The sequence below is a fragment of the Rutidosis leptorrhynchoides genome, chromosome 1 (genome assembly GCF_046630445.1).
Source record: "Rutidosis leptorrhynchoides isolate AG116_Rl617_1_P2 chromosome 1, CSIRO_AGI_Rlap_v1, whole genome shotgun sequence".
Taxonomy (NCBI): Eukaryota; Viridiplantae; Streptophyta; class Magnoliopsida; order Asterales; family Asteraceae; genus Rutidosis; species Rutidosis leptorrhynchoides.
The window spans coordinates 44534117-44542031 of NC_092333.1; the positions used below are offsets into that span (position 1 = coordinate 44534117).

The window sequence follows — 7915 nt, forward strand, 5'->3', positions numbered from 1 at the left end:
GAAGTTAGAGGGCAATTCATGCAAATGGTTCGTGAGAATCAATTTGACGGAAGGCTTAATAATAATCCAATTGAACATATTGAAGCCTTCGAAGAATTATGTGAATTGTACAAAGCTAAAGGCGTTACTTCTGATGCATATATGTTAAGAATTTTTCCATATTCTTTAACCGGAGATGCAAAAGCATGGTTGAAGGAATTAGAACCCGATTCTATCACAACCTTCAATGAGCTAAGAGATAAATTCATCTCCCGATTCTTTCCTCCCACGAAAGCCGAAAGACTTAGATCCGAGATAACCATTTTTAAACAAAAATCGGATGAAAGTCTATACGATGCTTGGGAGAGGTTAAAAAGAATGCTACGAAACAGTCCACAACATGGACTACAAAAGAAGCAAATTATTCAGATCTTCTATCGAAGAATTAATGAACATACTCGTAGTATCTTAGACTTCTCCGCAGGAGGAGTATTTCTGTATAAATCTCCAAATCAAGCGTATAAATTGTTGGAAGACATATCTATTCACACATTTGAATGGACACCTTCTAGAGATCAACAACCTAGAAAAACAGTGGCAAGTATTGATGAAGATTATGACACTTCTACAAGCATAGCTTCTTTAGCAAACCAATTCAAAAAGTTTGGTAAAGAAATTGAAAAACTAAATTCAACAGTTTTAGCCTTGCAAGTAGGATGTGAAAACTGTGGAGAGCCACATTTCACAACAGATTGTGATATCAATGATAGGCCAATGGTTCCGCTACCTCAAGTTAATTTTATGGCCAATCAATAACAAAACAATTATCAAGGAGGGAATTCCAATTATCAAGGAGGAAACAATGGATATCAAAATCCAAAGAATTTCGCATTTCAAAGAAATGGACCACCTGGTTTTCACAATAGAAACCAACCTCCAAATCCACCTCCTCAAAACAATTTCCAACAATAACCGTTACCTCCATTACAATATCAACAAGAAAATAATAACACGCAACAAGTAGAAAAGAAACCTAGTTTGGAAGAAATCATGTTAACTTTCATTAAAAATCAGTCGGAAACAAATGAACAGACGAAAAGACAAAACGAGCAAGTACAAAGGAATCATCAAGCGTCGATTCAAAATCTTGAAAGAGATATCGGAAGAATAGCCCAATTGCTTGCCGAAAGACAATCGGGAACTTTACCATCAAACACGCAACCAAACCCTAAGGGTAAGGAAACTCAAAACTCAAGTAACTTCTCGCAAGTAAATTCCATAACTATGAAAAGTGGGTTAACCATTAACCCCGATATTCCAAAACCTCATGCTCGTGTTTTTATTCCTAACAAAAAAGATTCTTCCGTGGAAGAGGATAAAGTGCCAACCACAAGTGCACCTAAAACTCAACCGCCATTAAAAGAATACAAACCTCCAATTCCATACCCACAACGTTTGAAGAAAGATAAATTACAAGCACAGTACAACAAGTTTGCTGAAATGATTAAGAAAATTTGTATCAATGTACCACTTGTAGATGTTCTTGCGGGTATGCCAAATTATGGAAGGTTTATCAAGGATCTCATAGCCGATAAAGGTAAATATGAAGAAGTTTCAACCACATTCCTCAATGAGGAATGCTCAGCAATTTTTCAAAAGCAAAAGATGCCACCGAAACTTGGAGATCCTGGTAGTTTCATTATTCTGTGTCTGATGGGAGATTCAGTAATGTACGATGCATTAGCTGACTTAGGCGTAAGTATTAATCTTATACCACACTCCTTGTACTTAAAACTAAACCTAGGTGATCTAAAACCAACTAGGATGTGTATACGCCTAGCCGATAGAACTTTTAACTATCCTATTGGTATTGCTGAAAACCTACCGGTTAAAGTTAATCATTTAATCTTCCCTGCCGATTTCGTTGTCCTTGAAATGGAAGAAGATAGTAAGGTTCCCCTAATTCTAGGGCGACCTTTTCTAAATACCGCCGACGCGATTGTGTGTGTTAAAGATAAAGAACTTAGTCTAGGTGTAGGGGAAGATAGAGTTACCTTAAACATAAATAAAGCTATGAAACAACCTATCCCCTCCGATGACGAATGTTATAAAGTAGACATTGTTGATTGTTGTGTTGAAGAAGAATTACAAGAATTACTAAATGTCGACACCTCGAACTTCAGCCCAATGAGTGAAAGTAATGAATTTGATGTCGAGGTTGAACTTGACGAATTGTTGAAAGTAGTCATCGATGAAGATGACGTTGAGGAAGAAATTCTCAATGAAGATGAACCTTTTGAAGAAATTACCGATGGTAATAGGTTCCGGATAAAATCTTCCTTGGAAGAACCACCCACCTTGGAACTTAAAGAACTCCCGGAACATTTGGAGTATGCTTATCTCCAAGGTACGTCACAATTACCCGTTATAATTTCATCAAAACTCTCCGATGATGAAAAGGGTAGGTTAATGTCCGTTCTAAAAGCTCACAAAAGGGCAATTGCTTGGAAAACAACCGATATTCCTGGGATTAACCCCGCTTATTGTAGTCATAAGATTCTAATGGAAGAAGATTTTAAACCCGTGGTATAAAGGCAACGAATGTTAAACCCTAACATGAAAGAAGTTGTCAAGAAGGAGGTTATCAAATTACTTGATGCCAGGTTAATATATCCTATATCCGATAGCCCATGGGTTAGCCTTGTTCAAGTGGTACCTAAGAAAGGGGGTACAACTGTCATCCTTAATGATAAGAATGAACTCATTCCTACAAGAACAGTCACTGGTTGGAGAGTCTGTATAGACTACCGTCGTTTAAACGACGCCACAAGGAAATATCATTTCCCACTTCCTTTTATTGACCAAATGCTAGAACGTTTAGCGGGAAAGGAGTATTACTGTTTCCTTGATGGATTCTCCGGTTATTTTCAAATTCCCATTGATCCAAAAGACCAAGACAAGACAACATTTACTTGTCCATTTGGCACCTTCGCATACCGACGAATGCCGTTCGGATTATGCAACGAGCCAGACACCTTCCAAAAGGTGTATGATGGCGATATTTCACGACATGATAGAAAGAAGTATGGAAGTCTTTATGGACGATTTCTCTATTTTTGGAGACTCCTTCGATTCATGCCTTTCAAACCTCGAGCGAATGTTAATTCATTGTGAGGAATCAAATCTTGTTTTAAATTGGGAAAAATGTCACTTCATGGTGAAGGAAGGCATTGTTTTAGGACACAAGATTTCTCGAGATGGAATGGAAGTAGACAAAGCTAAGATCGATGTAATCTCAAAGCTTCCTCCTCCAACTAACGTTAAAGGAATTCGTAGTTTCCTAGGTCATGCGGGATTCTATCGACGATTCATAAAGGATTTTTCCAAAATCGCTCGACCCATGACTAAACTTCTTGAGAAAGATAGTACATTCGACTTCAATAATGAATGCTTACAAGCTTTCTCCATTCTAAAAGATAAACTTACGAATGCACCTATCATAGTATCTCCCGATTGGTCCAAACCATTCAAACTAATGTGTGATGCTAGTGATTTCGCACTAGGAGCCGTTTTAGGACAACGCCAAGATAACAAATTTAAACCAATATATTATGCAAGTAAAACACTAACAGGAGCACAATTCAACTATACAACGATTGAAAAAGAACTCCTTGCAGTTGTATTTGCTTTCGATAAATTTAGATCATATCTTGTGTTATCCAAAATGATTGTTTTTACCGATCACTCAGCCCTAAAGTACTTGTTCAAGAAACAAGATTCAAAACCTAGATTGATATGTTGGATTCTTCTCTTACAAGAATTTGACATAGAAATCAAGGATAAAAAGGGTGCTGAAAATCTCGTTGCTGATCACTTGTCTCGTCTTGAGAATCCCGACCTAGAAAAACTAGATGAGTCAGTTATTCATGACACTTTTCCCGATGAGTTTCTAATGAGATTAGAAACCGAATTTGAAGTTCCATGGTTTGCGGATTTTGCAAACTATCTTGCTGCATGAGTATTAATTAAAAACCAAACGTACCAACAAAAGAAGAAATTCTTTGCTGACTTAAAGTTTTACTTCTGGGAAAACCCTAATCTTTTTCGAATAGGAGCGGATCAAGTTATCCGTCGATGCGTACATGGTAAAGAAGCTCAACAAATATTGGAGCACTGTCATCAAGGCCCCGCTGGTGGTCATTTCGGACCTAGCTATACAGCTAAGAAAGTCTTTGACTCAGGTTTTTATTGGCCAACCATTTTCAAAGATGCACACCACATGGTTAAAACATGTGATGCATGTCAAAGATCCGGTAACATCTCTAAAAGGGACGAAATGCCACAAAAAGGCATTCTTGTATGTGAAGTATTTGACATTTGGGGTATTGACTTCATGGGTCCATTTCCCGCATCAAATAAATGCAAATACATCCTTGTGGCAGTTGACTACGTTTCTAAATGGGCCGAAGCAAAAGCTTTACCCACTAACGATGCCCGTGTTGTTGTGAACTTTCTGAAAAACCTATTCTCACACTTTGGGCTTCCAAAAGCCTTAATTAGTGATAGAGGAACTCATTTCACGAATACACTCTTAGAAAAAGTGCTAATGAAATATGGAGTTACTCACCGTTTTTCAACTTCCTACCACCCTCAAACGAGTGGTCAAGTTGAAAACACAAACAGAGGTCTTAAAAGAATATTAGAACGAACAGTTAAGAATAATCCTAAAATTTGGCATAGAAAGTTAGATGATGCGCTTTGGGCATTTAGAACTGCATTCAAAATGCCCATTGGTACTACACCTTTTCGATTAATTTATGGTAAGGCGTGTCATCTACCTGTCGAAGTTGAACACAAGGCATATTGGGCTCTAAGAGAATGTAACACCGACCTTGTGGAAGCTGGAGAAAACCGATTCTTACAACTTAATGAATTAGACGAATTAAGACTACAAGCTTATGAAAACTCTAAAACATACAAAGAGAAAACTAAGAGATGGCATGATGCACGATTAAAAGAAAGAAAAGAATTCGAACAAGGGGATAAAGTATTAGTTTTTCAATCACATTTTAAGTTTTCACCTGGGAAACTTAGATCCTGGTGGACTGGGCCATATATAATAAAACAGGTATTTCCATCTGGATATGCAGAGTTATTTAGTAAAGACAGTGGAACTTTCAAGGTGAACGGTCATAGACTCAAGTTATACTTTGACGGAATCAACACTACGGAAAGAGACGAAATCACATTCTACCCTAAGGACAAGTAAATTCAGGGTAACTTTAAGGTTTTCAACTCCATTCTCGATCTTTATTTTCATCTTTAAGAGTGGGGTTCATTCAGTCTTTCTCTAGCAGACATTAAAGAACTAGTCTTCTCCCTCCATTCTACCTTTTTCATTTTCTTTAGTTTTTTTTATTTATTTATTTTTTATTTTTTATTTTCATAATGCGCAATCAATATGTTTACAACTACTTCTTTTTGATGTGCGATAACATTTTACCGAGAGATGTGGTATTAAATATAAAGAGTAGATGCGATCAGGCGAGAAAAGAAATAAGACAAGAACTTAATGAGAAAAATTATGCAAAAGGCAAATCTATATCAGCTAAGAGGCGTCGAGTGCGTCATTTGGGCAAGTGTGTAAAATGTGGAAAACCGACTCACTATGGAGATTGCCCAAAGAACCAAACGGACACTAATTACGAATACGTAACCTTGTGCCGAGAAGGGCCTTTTAAATGTTCAGAGGAAAACCTCTTAAACCAACAAGTTTGTAATTTAATTATCCTTATACCCGAACACATATTTCATAGCATTATCCCTCAAGAAAGACAAGATTTTAGTTGCAATTGTTCTATTTACAAGTGATATTCGTTTAAATAATAAAAGGTGAAGACAAAAGGCAGATTCGACGATTTGAAGACGCAAATGACCAAAAAGCTAAAAAGTACAAAGTACAATCCAAGTGGTTCAATATATTGATGAGAAACGTCTAAAAATTACAAACGTACAAGCCGCAAAACGCAAAGTACAAGATATTAAATTATACGAAAAGGCGTTCGAAAATTCGGAACCGAGACATGAACCAACTTTCAACGCTCGACGCAACGGAGTTGAAAGTACAAGTCAACTATGCACAAGAATATAATATAATATTTAAATAATTCATAATAAGAATAATAATAAATAATAAAAAGTTGTTAATTGAGCATAGTTTAGGGGTCATAAGTAAAAATTTCAAATCAACATTTGCCTATAAAACGAGACTACGGAGAATGAAGAAAGACACACCTTTTTCCAATCTTCTTTCTCTATATATGTAATTTATATATTTATATATATTTATAATTATAATTTTAATTTAAGTTTAATAATAATTGAGTTATTGTAAGAAATGTTTTACGGGTTTTAAAGTCAGAACTCTATCCGTGTAACGGTACGCGATTATTCACCACTGTAAGCTATGTTCTTCCTTTTTAAATTAATGTCTCGTAACTAAGTTATTATTATGCTTATTTGAGCCGAAGTAATCATGATGTTGGACTAAATATTAAAGATTGGGTTATTGGATTTTGTACCATAATTAGGGTATGGACAAAAGACTGACACTTATGGACATTGGACCATGGACCATTAATAGATGGGGGGTATTGTCTAATCGAATGACAACTCTTTGGAGTCTGTCGAACCTATCTTCAAATTAGTTAATCTAATAATTATTAAATGAGTATGCATGTCCTATTTAGTGACGTTTATACGACATCTTTTACAATCATTTAATTAATCAATTGGGTTGGGTAATTTATTATTCATTCTGGCCAAGTGGGTAAATTAATAATCATGGACTAATTAAAATAGGGGTGGATTACATACAAGGGTAATTGTTGTAATTGTTAACAAAGTATTAAGACCTTGGATTACACACAATCGATAACCTGGTGTAATTATTAACAAAGTATTAAGACCTTGTTATAGTTCGAATCCCCAATTAGTTGAAATATTTGACTTCAGGTATAAGGTTAATCTGACGATCATTTTATAATTATGACCGATGAACTATTATGGGCAAAAACCAGATAGGTATCAAATAAATCCAGGACAAAGGACAATTAACCCAGCATAATAAATTAAAATCAAAACGTCAAACATCATGATTACGGAAGTTTAAATAAGCATAATTCTTTTATTGTATTTCTCATCGTACTTTCATTTACTCGCAATTTTATTTATTGTCATTTTAATATTGTTATTTATTTTACGTACTTTAATTATCGTCATTTATCTGTACGCCTAAAATATAAAATCGACAAACCGGTCATTAAATGGCAAATCCCCCCAAAGTTACCTATAATTACTATATCTAGTTTAACTACTTAATTAACTAATTTGACCTAGTAAGACACCCAATAATAGTGTCCACGGATCGACCTCTCGGACTTTACCTTAGCTATATTATTACACGATATGTATACTTGCCTTTTGTGTTTTAGTTTAATTTAGGTGATTTCCTGTAGTAAATAAATATAAAACTGATAGCCGTTTCAAACGAAAAATTATTTTAAGCGATTAAATTGATAGACATCCAAAATTTTATGGCTCGTAGTAATAGTTGGATTTGTTAGTGGCGAGTTGTGGGCTTCCGATTTAAAGGGTCTTGGCTACCTGCTGCATCTATTGGCTATTCGAAATGTGGGCAAAATCAGAAAAGTCTATTAATTTGATAACTTTAATAATTTTTATCTTTATAACTAATAGGATATTCTGTGAATGCACCGAGCAAAACGTTCACCACCTTTCATACGTTCACTACCTGTAACTCGATCAAGGCATCTAGCCAATATTGTTGCCGTTGATTTTTCTTTAGAATCATCATCTAGTCAAACAAGTTCTCCAACTCAAATTTTCGATAATCCATTTTTTGAACCCGACTTCA

At 35.5% G+C, this 7915-nt stretch overlaps 1 non-coding gene across 1 annotated transcript; it reads right to left on the reverse strand.

The window, feature by feature from the left end:
* Positions 1 to 279: 279 nt before the first annotated feature.
* LOC139886706 (small nucleolar RNA R71) lies at positions 280 to 386 on the reverse strand. The gene has a single exon (XR_011772579.1). It is a non-coding gene; the product is annotated as a small nucleolar RNA R71 (small nucleolar RNA).
* Between the last annotated feature and the right edge of the window lie 7529 nt (positions 387 to 7915).